This window comes from Bombyx mandarina, chromosome 13 (genome assembly GCF_030267445.1).
Source record: "Bombyx mandarina strain Sakado chromosome 13, ASM3026744v2".
NCBI lineage: Eukaryota > Metazoa > Arthropoda > Insecta > Lepidoptera > Bombycidae > Bombyx > Bombyx mandarina.
In genome coordinates, this window is record NC_143220.1 from 1,108,853 (window position 1) to 1,123,512 (window position 14,660).

The 14,660-nt window shown below is 34.9% G+C and overlaps 1 protein-coding gene across 2 annotated transcripts in view; it reads right to left on the reverse strand.

Annotated features, from left to right (window-relative positions):
* Positions 1-14,660, reverse strand: part of Bx (LIM domain-containing protein Beadex) — a 69,901-nt gene that overhangs the window by 22,048 nt on the left and 33,193 nt on the right. The window contains exon 1 of one of the 2 annotated variants that reach the window (XM_089732260.1): positions 6,150-6,330. The exons of the other annotated variant lie outside the window; for it this stretch is intronic. The gene's annotated coding sequence lies outside the window, so the exon portion shown is untranslated. Of the gene's footprint in view, positions 1-6,149; positions 6,331-14,660 lie in introns of those variants that run through there. 2 annotated transcript variants of the gene reach the window in all.

The following is a 14,660-nucleotide window of genomic DNA, read 5'->3' on the forward strand; positions in this document are numbered from 1 at the left end:
TCTATCACTTAAACTTAGAAGTAGAAAAACAATCCGTGGTTTTTTTTTATTGCTTAAATGGGTGTAGAGCTCACGGCCCACCTGATGTTAAGTGGTTACCGGAGCCTATAGACATCTAGAACGTAAATGCCGCCACCCACCTTGCGATATAATTTCTAAGGTCTCAGTCTAGTTACAACGGCTGCCCTGCTCTTCAAACCGAAACGCATTACTGCTTCACGGCAGAAATAGGCAGGGTGGTGGTATCTACCCGCGCGGACTCAAAAGGTCCTACCACCACTAAATTCAATAATAAGTCCATTGAACAATATTTTTAACTAAATAAGTTTCCTACATGACTTTATGAATGATTTCGCTAATCAACGAATAATTTACAACTAAAAGTTTACGAATAAGTGCCTGCGTCAGATTTTGAAAATCTTTTGGCCTGACAAGATCACTAACAAAGAGCTGTGGAGGATCACTAAGCAGACACCAATGGAGAAGGAGACCCTTACGCGGAAGAGGCATTGGATTGGTCATACTTTGAGAAAGCCCGATACCCACCTATCAAAGAGAGCACTGACCTGGAAAGTGCCTGGCAAAAGGAAGAGAGGCCACCCCAGAACAACTTGGCGTCGCTCGGTGGAGCAGGAGCTAGGGGTCTTGGGCATGACGTGGGAGGAGCTAGAACATACTGCCCAAGACCGATATAAATGGAAAAATTTGATTCAAGCCCTACACCCCAGCAGAGGGTAATAGGAAAGAATGATGATGATGAAAAGTTTACGAACAAAATCTACAAATAAATGTCAGCTAATAACAAAATAATTATAACAATCATATATTAGAATTCTGCGTTCGTATTCGAAGGTACAGCTGTTATACGATATAATTGAATCTTCAACTTCTTGTTTCGAAGTGGGCGGCATTCACGTTGTGAGGTCCAGGCAGTCCGATAACCACTCAGGAAACCGTGAACTTATCTACAGCGATTAAAAAAGAACTAAACAATCAACAATTCATTATGGTATCGCTGAAAATACAATGACTCGATATTATTACGCGCGCTTGCATTTATTTGAATTGCATACTGTGTTAAAATGACAACAATTCGAAGATGAAACTTAATCAATGTTGGTCTTTAGGCTTTAAACAATTTGCGGTAGGCAGCGGCTTGGCTCTGCCCCTGGCATTGCTGAAGTCCATGGGCGACGGTAACCACTCACCATCAGGCAGACCGTATGCTCGGCTGCCTACAAGGGCAATAAAAAAAAATCTAAAGAAGGAATATATTTTTTACCTATTCTAGTAACGTCGAGGGGTTATTCTAGATTCGCCGAACTAGTAGGTGAGCTCACGGGACTCAGACGGGAGAAGGAAGGGGATTCGCCTTGAGTACTTAATCGATCTAATGTTTTTAAAGGCGATTCGATCGAAATACGTAAAGATGTTTCAGGGTATTCATGTACTTGTCTATTGTCTTGTTACATACATATGTGGGTTTCCGATACTAATAACACAGGGGAAAATCTTAGCTTGAGACCGAATGTAGAACGCATATCTTTTCAATGTGTCCTTCGCGTTCACGATTTACGTCAAGGCTTTATTTTCTTTTAGTGAGATTTCAAATCATAAAATTTACCATCAAAACGTTAAGCAAACAGATCGAATGTAAAGATGCCGAATCGAGTTTCACACAGGCCTATTGTTCAGACTGAGTTATGCGATCAATTAATTAAATTACGCTCTGCTGTGGACGGGGCCATAAGAAAATTGCTTTTATTTGTAGGGAGTCATTCAATTAAACATTCATTCATTTGCAGGAATCGAGTGGCGTCCATTACCCATAATTATAACATACGTCTATGTTACTGTTTTTTACGGTCAATTTAATCTCTATATCGAAACAAATCGGTTTATGAAACGCGTTATTATTATTTCTTATTGCCTTTCTAGGCAGACAGGCTTACAGCACACCTGATGGTAAGTGATTACCGTCGCATATGGACGACAATGACAGAGGCATAAATTTGCAACTACTGTTCTGTTTTTTTTTTTTTTTATTGCTTAGATGGTTGGACCAGCTCACAGCCCACCTGATGTTAAGTGGTTACTGGAGCCCATAGACATCTACAACGTAAATGCGCCACCCACCTCGAGATATAAGTTCTAAGGTCTCAATATAGTTACGACGGCTACCCCACCCTTCGAACCGAAACGCATTACTGCTTCACGGCGGAAATAGGCGGGGTGGTGGTACCTACCCGTGCGGACTCCCAAGAGGTCCTACCACCAGTGATTACGCAAATTATAATTTTGCGGGTTTTGATTTTTATTACACGATGTTATTACAATATTACAATAGGAGAAAATTAAATTATTTTTTGATTGATTGAGTTATATACATTCTTCTTCCTATATTTTATTTATTGCTTAGGTAGGTGGACGAGCTCACGGCCCATCTGGAAAACTTAAGTGAGCTTGTTAAGGTTTTTTTTATTAAAATGATGGTAGATGGTTGGTAACGGGCTCACTGTCTTTCTAATATTAAGCTTCAATGAATCTGAAAAATGAAGTCAATATTTATCTTCGTTTAAATTTTATGGTTATTGATCAAAATTCTAGAGCTGTTATGTGATTATTTATTTATTATACAAATGGATGCTTCCGGAACCAATAAGTATCACATTGTAAGTGCCTCGACGCGCTTTATGACAGGTTGAAGTTTCAATTGAATTGGATAACGGTTGTACATCCTTCGAACCAAGACCTTTGATTGCTTCGCGGCCCAAGCTTGAAGAACCTTCCCATGCGGACACATGGGAACATGACAACACGTACTACCCGTTACAAATTCTATACTATTCTGGTTTTCTTACATTTTTATTCTCTGGTAAAAATCATAGTTCAGATATTTCTCATTATGGTTTATTTGCCGCCTCATTGATTGATGCCTCAAAACAGAAACAGCAACTAAATATGTATTAAACAAATTTGATTGTTTTTTTTTTAAAGTGAATTTTAAACTGATTTTTTTTTTAATATCAATTCATCTTGTCTAAAATATGTTAGTTTAGTTAAATAATTTAAATTACTAAAATAAAAATTTACATTTAAAAAAATCTCGTTCTACCTCAAATTGAATTCATAATGGCGGCTTTTTAAAGAAAAAACTAATTGTGCTTATGAAATTTAATAATGTTTACGTATGATTATTAATGAATACGTTTTAAGACAACTAGTTTATTGTACAGACGTGTGCGACGTTTGGAACAGCTAATTATTACAACAACAAAAAAACTTTAAAACATTATTCGCCGCCTAATTACAATGTGTGAATGGAATTGTAATTAAAGTTGGCGATTAGTAAGCACACACATAAGTATTGCACAATGGCTCATTGTCTTAATACATTGAAGGAGCTAATGATTGTTATAACGTCATTAATTAAGTGAAAGTATAAATTAATAGTTATTGGTAAATTCAACTAAAAACACTACGATTCATAAAAGTGATCAAGATTAGATTGGCCATGAACTACAACAACAAACAACTTACAACAAAGTTAATATTAATAAACAAAAAAGTCATGTCCGATATGTACAATCTAGGTGTGTCTCATATTTTAAGTGTACATAATTTTAATCGCAACTCATACCATCAAAAGAAAGCCTTTATGAAAATACCATCATGCTACATCTCTCTCGCATTACGATCATTAGCATTTTTCGATATTTGCAAATTTTCTCCGGCATAAGGGTTAAATGGTTTCTAAGTTGGCTATTTACTATTAAACATATATTCTGTTTATAGCAAATAATACTTCTTCTTGAGTAATATATTTTGCATAAGTTAATAATCTGCTTAAATAATAACGAAGTTTAAATCCCCATTGGGGTCCATCAGTTTATTACCATTACAATATAACTTTAAAAATCGTATTTACATTACATTGTATTTAAGCGAATGACAACGGAATAATACTCTACATAATAATAAGTTGAAAACTAAACGGAAAGTTTTTTTTTTGAGTTTTGTTGAATATTACCTTCATTCCTCGAACTGTATTCTTTTAGTTTTCAAATAACAATTAGATCTATTATTATTTAATGGCAGTCACGCTACGTTGTGACTGACTATCACTTAATGTATGAAATTGATACACTTTTGAAACGCCCCCGCGGGTCACCAATCATCATTCGTAGATGATGGTAACACGTCAGAAACATTTAATTTATACTTCAGATTCCTGTACCCCGATCACTTAGGGTTTATTATTTTTCGATTTATTATTCTTTATTTCGACTATTAGTCTTCTCCATCTACATTTTTCTATTTTGGCCTAAAAAATGAATGACATAAAATCTAGATTTTTTCCCCCACCAAATTGTTGGGGCTGTTATTACAGCGCGCGGACGGGTAGATGAGCACGGGGGGCTCAATCTTGAGATTCTGATGATACCCACAAGAACAGTGCTTCGCTGAATTTTTTTTTATTGCTTAGTTGAGTGGACGAGCTCACAGCCCACCTGGTTTTAAGTGGTTACTGGAGCCCATAGACATCTAAGACGTAAATGCACCACCCACCTTGAGATATAAATTCTAAGGTCTCAAGTATAGTTACAGCGGCTGCCCCACCCTTCAAACCGAAACGCATTACTGCTTTACGGCAGAAATAGGCAGGGTAGTGGTACCTACCCGCGCGGACTCACAAGAGGTCCTACCAGTAAATCTATCACTAGATCGATATCGCTGAGAAGATCCGGCGAGAAACTCATTGGATTTTGTCTTTGGGCCTCGCATTTGATGAGTTTAACAAAAACTTGATATACAGAATCCTCATCTATATTTTACAAGGCGCTTCTATGTAAATATTGGTAAAATGGATGACCAAGTTCATAGCCCACCTGGCATTCAGTGGATACCGGAACCCGTGGTCATCAACAATGTAAATGCCTACCTTAAGACGTGAGTTCTGCGTCTCAGTTTTTTTATGGCATGGTGGAGCCTATCCGTGCGGGCTTACAAAAAGAAAACAGAAATGGGAATAAATGAATGCATCGCCACACCCTAACTCTATTCAATGCGCGCTACTACCAGTGATACCTCTCATGGCATTAATTATATTATATAATAATAGAATATATCACTATAGATCACAAAAAATGGATTTAATTAATAAAATACATGAGATACAGAGTGCCATTAAAATTAACTCACTTTAATTAATTACAAGCGGTTGCCTTACAAAAGTCAAAAAGTAATCTAGTGATCTTAATTGAATTAGTATTTTATTAACATACGTAATGATCAATTACACAAATTAATTCGTAGAAAGAAAATAATTGTTGTTTAATTATACGGTTTTTAAGAAACATCTTTTTTTTCTGGTATTGCATAATCTGCAAAAGTTTTATAGGAAAAGTGTCAAACAAAAATATAAAATGACCAGACTAACTACACATGTAAATATTTCCAGTACTAAATAATTTCAGTTAATATAGATTATTATTGTACTAAAATTCAGTTTGCTAAGAAATATATTTTTCAAACAGTTTCATACTTTCGAATAAGCACTAATCCTAATTAATTGGCGAAAAAGGGTCCCTTAAATAAAATTGTTAAATTTGGTTTTTGAATAAAAAAAATAAAATAAAACTAGCACCTGATCAACCAGAAATAATTCGTTTTTATAATTTGTAATTTGAATGTCTGGATTTTTTTTTTGTGTTTATACAGTGAAAAAATGCAAATAATTGATAAAACAATATAAAAAAAAACCACTTGATAAAATAAGTATGCGGTTTCCATTTTAAGTAGGTACATAATTATTGTTATCGCACTCCTTTCATTGGACACCCTTTTTTGTTTTGAACCTCAGTACTTATTCTGAACCATATAAAAATCTAAGTAATTATTATTTTTGTAACTGAATAAGTCGAAAGAATGAACGTCAATATCGTTTTAACTACTACCAGTACATACTGAAAATGTTGAGAATCCTACGATCATTAAGTATTGTCTGTTTAACTCGTCGAAGTAATTCAATTACTATATTTCGATAAACATATTTAAATAGAAGCTTTCAACCCAGAAAGTCTTAAAATATTGAACTGTCACATTAATGACACTTTTGACTAAAAAAAACAAAATTAAAACGAACTTACCAAATATTGACCCTATAAATCTAAAATTCACAACTGAAAATACAGATCATATTAATTAATTTAGTTAGTAAAGTAATTGAATCCTTATTGTGTGAAAGTTTCGATTTAATTTTGCTCGTTATAATAAATCCAAGCGCACATAATGCGTGAACACAAAACGCAGTACATTTAAAAACTGAACGAATGTCGGTGGTATCGCTTCCTGTTGGATTTGATAAGACCCTCTCCGCTAGTTAATGAGATGTCTGCTTTTGTAACTGTTATTGTAGCTCATTATTATTAACGGATTATATTTAATTAGAATTTGGCTAAAAATTATTGTTGGTTAACGTATAGGTAATGACGTAATTTAATTTTGCTTTCGTCGCAACGTACTGTTTCAATGTAATTTGGTGTCGCATGTATGTACATATTTTGTGTTGTATATTTTATGTATTTTTTTATTTATTTATTGCTTAGATGGGTGGACGAGCTCACAGCCCACCTGGTGTTAAGTGGTTACTGAAGCCCATAGACATCTACGACGTAAATGCGCCACACATCTCGAGATATAAGTTCTAAGGTCTCAAGTATAGTTACAACGGCTGCCCCACCCTTCAAGCCGGAACGCACTACTGCTTCACGGCAGAAATAAGCAGGGTGGTGGTACTAACCCACGCGGACTCATTAGAGGTTATACCACCAGTAAATTTATAAAGTATATTATATATTTTTTACATATTTTGTGTATATGTACATGTAAAATAATATTTATTTCAATGTTACTGTATCCAATTTCCATCAGCAGTCTATGTTATTGATATTACTATAAAATATAAATTGAAATCCCTTTTAATTTTTTTTTTTCGTTGTATTGTACGAATATATTAAGTATTTGAGCTAGTGCTTGATGCTATAGATCAATGCTCGATAAATACGTTGTTGACAGTGAAAACAACATCACCTGTAAACGTTTCACGAATCAAAAACCTAGCAAAAAGCCCAGTCAGGAAAAACATTTTTATCTTTAACTTCAAAAACATGTTTGTTTGTCAAATACTTTTAAGATTAAGTGTTGAGCGAACAACTATTTTATGTCTTCCTCTAAAATTTATTACAACTTTAATTCTGAATTTGTGTACACGTGCACTGCTAGAAAAAAGTAATATTATTTTTCAATTCCGATACAAAGATGGTCGATGCGCACGGCAAATTGGTTGTATTGTCAATTTGGGCAGTGCGTGCCGGGGCGCAGATGAAATGTTTATTTTCAATTTCCGCTATTTCCTCGCCGCGTCCGCCGCAGGATTAGGCATTGATAAAACTACGTATATTGGTTACGTCCATAGTTTTTAAAGTATTTAAAATGAATATTATTATCAGCTTTAGAATCGACAGTTTCAATATATTTACGAAAGGAGTTAATAGGCTCTTATGCAAAACAAATAAATCATGTACCCGGTACATAATAATTAGCTATTGTTTTAATAAATATATTGAATCATGTAGTTACGTAAACACCAATAATTGTTGATTTCTGATTAAGAGTAATTGCTAAATCAAGCTTGTTAAAGATGCATGTAACAATTAAATCGTTATCACTAACAAAAATGAACAATGTTATTAATTATTGAAATTGTATGTCAGTGTATTTAATTGGCTTGTTTGGATTTTACTTCAATAACTTGCAATTAATATTTTGTGGTTAGTTTCCGTTGGTTTCAATCAGTTTTATTCGTTGGTTACAAAGCTAGGCTATGCTTTTTTTAGCACAAAAGTATTAATTCTAAATTTTAAATTAACTACGATTTTTATTTGAACGAAGGCCTGTGGGTTGACCTGGATATCGCTTATATGTAATGGTTTAAAGGTAAGACAAACATTATAGAAAACAAGTTAGATTTTAATGTCGTTTCTCAAGCGATGGCTAGCTACATTCAGATCGTACTTTTCTGTGCGCCCGTAGCCACTTAAGACTAGGTGGAATATGAGATTGTTTATCCTCAACAGAAAATAAAACTTACCTTTTTATATTACTCGAACTTCAAATCAACGACTGACACTAAACAAGATGTAGGGCAATAATGAAATATAATTTAAGGGATTAAGATCCAGTTAAGGTCTGTAGTGTCAGAATTGTAACTAAGTAAGTCCCAGCTACTATCTACTACTACTTGCTAGATAGTGAAACCACGTTACAGAAGTATCTATTACGTTTTATGAATTAAATTAACAGTTGAATGAAATTAACGACCCGTCCCTAACTCAAAACGTGTTTTGTGTACTATTCGGAGATTTTAAATACATTATTTCCTCCTTTTTTGTACAAAATATTGATGTATGGTGAAAACCGCATTGTTGCCGTCTATTGTAGTTTTTTCTCGGGCGTACATTTTTTTATTGTTTAGATGGGTGGACGAGCTCACGGCCCACCTGATGTTAAGTGGTTACCGGAGCCCATAGACACCTACAACGTAAACACCGCCACCCACCTTGAGATATGAGTTCTAAGGTCTCAGTATAGTTACAACGGCTGCCTCACCCTTCAAACTGAAACGAAATGTAATTCAATGTATTTAATGTTTTTCATATAATTAGCAAAATTCATAACGGAGCTTGACAGAGCTTTACTAGTGTAAGCTTTAACATATGGGTATCGATTTTTTATTGTTTATTCCCCTACTCAATCGATGGTAGCTTAAGGGGCTATTCCAGCTATGCACGGCTTAGTAGGTCAGCTCACGGGGTTCAACCTGGTAGGACTTTCTAACACTAGCCCTAGCTAAAGCAGTGTGCCACTGAATTTACACCGGATCCCAATTCCGATCCACTGAGAAGATCGAACGAGAAACTGAGAGGATTATATTCGACGAGTTCAACAAGAACCCGTGCTTGGACTGCCTAAAAGCACCCAGGGATCGGGAGGGTTCGATAGGCCATGGTTAGGGCAACGACGGTTTTGCGTTGCCCTGTCGCCTGGATCGGAGATGTTATTTAAGGCGGCCACAGTAAGAGGGTTATCGTGACGCGCCCTCACTGTCGCCGTTTCTCAAAGTTTTTTTTAATTTATTGCTTAGATGGGTGGACGAGCTCACAGCCCACCTGGTGTTAAGTGGCTACTGAAGCCCATAGATATTTACAACGTAAATGCGCTACCCACCTTGAGATACAAGTTCTAAGGTTTCAGTATAGTTACAACGGCTGGCCCGCCCTTCAAACCGAAACGCATTACTGCTTCACGGCAGAAATAGGTAGGTTGGTGGTACCTACCCGCGCGAACTCTCAAGAGGTCCTACCACCAATAAAACTTGTAACTATATATAACTTGTAACTTCTTGTAACTATACATAAGGTATAGATCTTAACGGATATAGTCTGTTAAGTGAGCAAATCCTTAAACTATCCAATCTTACCGTACGGTAGGCTCATTTCTTAATTACCGTCGTTGGTGGCAAGGAACTTAAATATTAGCACATTTTATTAGACAATGTTTGCGTAGTGCTTGCTTCCTTTGAACCGGTTTGAAGGCGCCGACAGCGATTTAAAGGGTGCCGGTGTCATACGCTACCTTATCTGCTCATTTTGTCCGATACGTAATGAGACAATATTATGAACGATAAATTCAGATTAAGTAAATTTAGAAGTTAAACGATTTCTCGGAAGACACGGGAAATTGGTATCGAACTTTTGCCCTTTTCATTTATTGAATATTTTATCTATCTATATATCTTATAAATATAATCTATCTAATATTTTTTTTCTTTTCGCACCGAATAGATATTCCAAAGCCTATAAAACGATTTATAGTACAGCTTGTACCATTATAGCTTATTATGAGGTAGTGACGATGGGTAAGGTAAATGTAATAACCACCATTCTTAATTTTTCTATCGCGAAGTGTTCTAGCGTTCCGGTTTGTAGGATGTACTGCTTTTTTTGTCAATGTACGGATAGACTAGCTTACAGCTCACCCGAAATAAACTTCCTTGAAACTTCCGCCTCTGGTGTAAAGGTAGAATTGAATTTGTGATGTCTGTGACCTTACCTCCTAATATCAGATGCATCTTGAGCCTGGTCGTGTATTGCGATAAAATCGAAAGAACTCAGCTTATAGATTATCTCTGTTTCGTGTTTGTATATTTAACATTATAGAATATCCAATTATATATCAAATAAAATTGAATTACTCTTCTCGAACCTAAATAAGCGCTTTCAAGTTACCAAACAAATTATCTTCGTAAACAAAAGAAATACAACACAAATCGATAAGTAGTATGGATAGTCTCATATCATATTAACAAAGATTACGTAACAAATGTCAGTAATTTACTTAAAATTGTTTTCTGAAAGGGCTCCTCGACAATTGCAAGTAATTTACAAACGTAAAAGACCCAGTCATAAATAGTGGTCGCATTACGCTAATGGTGTACAATTTACTAGTAGCAGGAAATTTGATGGAACGATCCTCTACGAAGCGATGTATAGACGTGCAGTCATATTTCGTTTTCTTCAAAAATTTAATTTACTTGAACCATTATTGTAGAGCATATATACATAACTTCTAATAATTCCAACAATATTGATAAAAGTGACATATTTTTTGAAATCGATTTCAACGGAAGATGTTCGATTTTTGACATAACCAAAAATTGATCGCCAAAACGTCAAACTCATTTTCACTTAATATTTTTATCTTTATTATTTCGTGGTATATATATCATATTTTTTATATTTTATTTTCTTAGAAATTATATGTAAAAAACGCATTGAAACAAAAGACAATCTTTTGACAAACAAACCAGCCAATTTATATATAGAAATTATATATAGATACTATTTATCATTAGCATACTGTTTGAATCGATATTAAAGTTAACATTTCGTTAGTATTCAGTAATCCGTGTAACATAAGCCCGTGGCATACGATTGATTATCTACGGCAGGACTAAATAAATTGAATTGTCTCCGTGGCGGTGACATGAGCGAATGCCAACGCGTTACACGAATACCGGCAGGTCGGACGCGAGCTTATTAACTCCGACCATTAATTAAATTATTAGAAATCTCGAGCCGGACTAATTAATGAAGAATTCCAAATTTTCGGCTCACCTATCGAGCTTTAATTAAAATTGACAAAGCCGCGGACCGAATGAGAGCGCTCGCCAAATATCGCCTCTATTAATGAAATGATCACTCGAAACTAATTAAATTATGGAGGTAATGGTGCGTGCAAGTGATACCGAGCTACGACCGGTCAGCTACACGTTCTGAATTACGTCACTATTATATTCTATTACGAATTGTTTTAATTTAGGGGTTCTTTTACTGTTACTTCATACTCAAAAGAGAATCTTACATAACATTAGTTAAAAATAAAAACATAAGATATTAGTTACTAGATTATTGGTGGTAGGACCTCTTGTGAGTCCGCACGGGTAGGTACCACCACCCTGCCTATTTCTGCCGTGAAGCAGTGGTACATTTCGGTTTGAAGGGTGGGGCAGCCGTTGTAACTATACTGAGACCTTAGAACTTATATCTCAAGGTGGGTGGCGCATTTACGTTGTAGATGTCTATGGCCTCCAATAACCACTTAAAACCAGGTGGGCTGTGAGCTCGTCCACCCATCTAAGCAATAAATAAATAAAGTTGTAAGGTTTACAGTTCGTTCCTACAGCAACGTGATATTTTAATTATTTTAATTAACGTGGTATTATAAACAAACGAGCATACGATCAATGTGATGGTAATTAGTTACCATCGATCATAGAAATCCCAAGGACACAGTCAAGCCGCTGTCTGTTGGAAATGCCACCTTGCAACCTAAAATTGAAAATTCAGTTCCAAATATAATTACTGATAGGGATGTAGAGGTTTTGATTAAGCTAATAGATATCTTTGAATCTTTGTGCAACGTTCATTAGGACTTATTAAGGCACGGCATCAGTAGGCGCAGCGACATTAAAATGAGTAATTATAATAAACCTGATATGTTCTCATAATTAACTAAGCCTGATGAAGAGTGCTTTGACGAGACGCGACGCTTTTAAGCCGCTGACGCGCTTTTTAATAACATTCAAAAACATAATAACCTTATCAAATTAGTGCTCTCAAAATATATTGCTAGTTTTTTTTTTTACAATCAAAGAAACTGATGATTAATTATCTTGTTATTTACCTACTGCTTGAGTAAGATAAAAAATCAAAGATTGTGACCTCATTAAACTTCGAAACTTTATACTGTATAATTGAGAAATAAATTTCGAGATAATAATGTTTTTGTTCGTTTAAATTTAACTACTTATTTGTGCAGCGAAAGAATTGTTGCCAAAACAATATTTGATTGCATTTTATTAATATGTAGAATTGGAGGTGTCGGGTCAGCAGATTATATTTCACTTCGTGTTTCATAACAAACAATCTTATTGCGTAATATGACGAATCAAAAAACAAACGGAATTTTTTAATCAAATAAACGACCTAATAGTAACTTTTGAATTAAAAGAAGTCTTATTTCGTGGGAACCCTTGTGGCGGGAATTTTAAAATTTGTGCATCATTTAAATACAGAGAATTAAGCGCTAAAAAACTTGATGCTCCGTAACGCAGCACCACTAGCACTAATTAGACGGAGTGACAACCCACTCGTGCCATAAAGCGCTGCAGATTTATCGCCACAGATTATTTATATTATGTTTATTAGGCGCCGCCCAGCGCGCCCTCCCAGCTTTCCTGTTAATTGAATTGCTGGGATTTTTATACGTTACAACACCTGAAGAGCTTATTAAAATTGTATCGTAACAGCCATAAGAGACGGAGAATGTATTTTGTAAAATTGTACACCCTTTACCCGATTTTCAATCTAACCTTTAATTATTATTATTTCTAACTCTTAAATGTGATGTAACTATTAGAAACTTTTAAAAATCAATTTCTATTTCTTCAGTTTCTCCTCAATGCCGAACGGCTTTGTTGCTATGCCACTTTAAAATGTCATGGTTGGATGAGGCGTTTTGGATCAGCACAGATTGGTTTTACAACGCTGCAGCGACGTTGTCATGTATTCCGGCTCCAAATGTAGAATAACCGCTGGTAAATTGGAGACTTCAACTACATGTCACAAAGTCAATATAGCGTGGAAACAGCACCCTCTCACGTGATAGTCAGGTAAATATTTTTTTTCTTTTAATGATGACAGAAATTTCTAGAAATTTTTAAAAATTCAAATATTCGAACTGCTTCCGTGTGTGATAAAAATAATGCTGCCGGAACCAAACATAGCGGCTATTAACAGAACATAATTGACGAAAATACGACACAAGCATGACTGTAATTAGCGTACAACAAAACTATAAATCACTGTTCACAAGGAATACAAGTTATTTTGGCAATCGCCACACGTATGATTAACAGCATATCCTCCCTCTTGGTCCGATGATATATCGGCTTCGAAAATAGCTGGGATTTTATAACAGCTCCAATTTACACTACAGATAAATATTTACTTAGTTTAAAAATGATTTAATTAGTTTTTGTTATCTCGTAGGACTGTACCATTTAAATGAGGAAATCTTTGATTACTTTATATCAGAAAAGTATTTATTCGTAATATCGAAAATAAGATAACGAATTCATTACACATACAAAGGCAAATGAATGTGCTTTTACTAGTAGTTATCTACGCTTGAGACGTATCTAAGTCAGTGCACAAGACTTTTTTTTCTAGATTCGAATTTAAATTTAAAATAAAACATCAATATTTTAGCTGGAATAGCCTCTTAGGATACTAGTGAAAAGGTAAGGAAAATAAAATAAAATTTACAAAAATATGAAATTATAGTTCTATATACATACATGTGTGTATATCGATGTTTCTAGATCAAAATCGATAACATTAAAATTGAAATTAATCCACTACTGTTTTTATAATATTCATGTATCCCTTCGTTATTTTCACGGAATTATCTGTTGTATAATCTTCGTTGATTTTCTACACGACTGTACCGTGTTTCGAAGCTAATTAATTTTAATTGGTCTAAATAACGTTGTGTTCGTTTTATCAAATTTGACTTGAACTCTACATTGTTCATTATGGTGAACAATACGCACAGAAAACAATTACTTTTCATTTAATGTCCCTCATTAAAATCGTTGAGCTAAGCATGTACATGACGCAATTTGAGTATGTATGTACTGCTTAGTATTTATTAACTTGTACAATCAAAAACCAAAATTGCTTTTTTCTGATGAGGTAGTAGTTTGGTGTCGTATGTGTTATATTAAATCCAACAACAGACTTAGTAAATTATGAAATATGTAAAATGCATTTCGTATGTGGTAAAAATAATTTGTAGCGGCTAATGCAGTTCTGAGATTTAAGCAGTTTAATGATTTCGGGTGACCAGGGGGATGTTTTATCTCTTTCCCTCGAACTGAGTAGAGAGAGAGCGGCTAAGCCGTACTCGAGCTTTGACTTCATTACTCGCCAGTGCACTCCAACCCATTGTGTTTCTCGCCGGAGCTTCTCAATGAA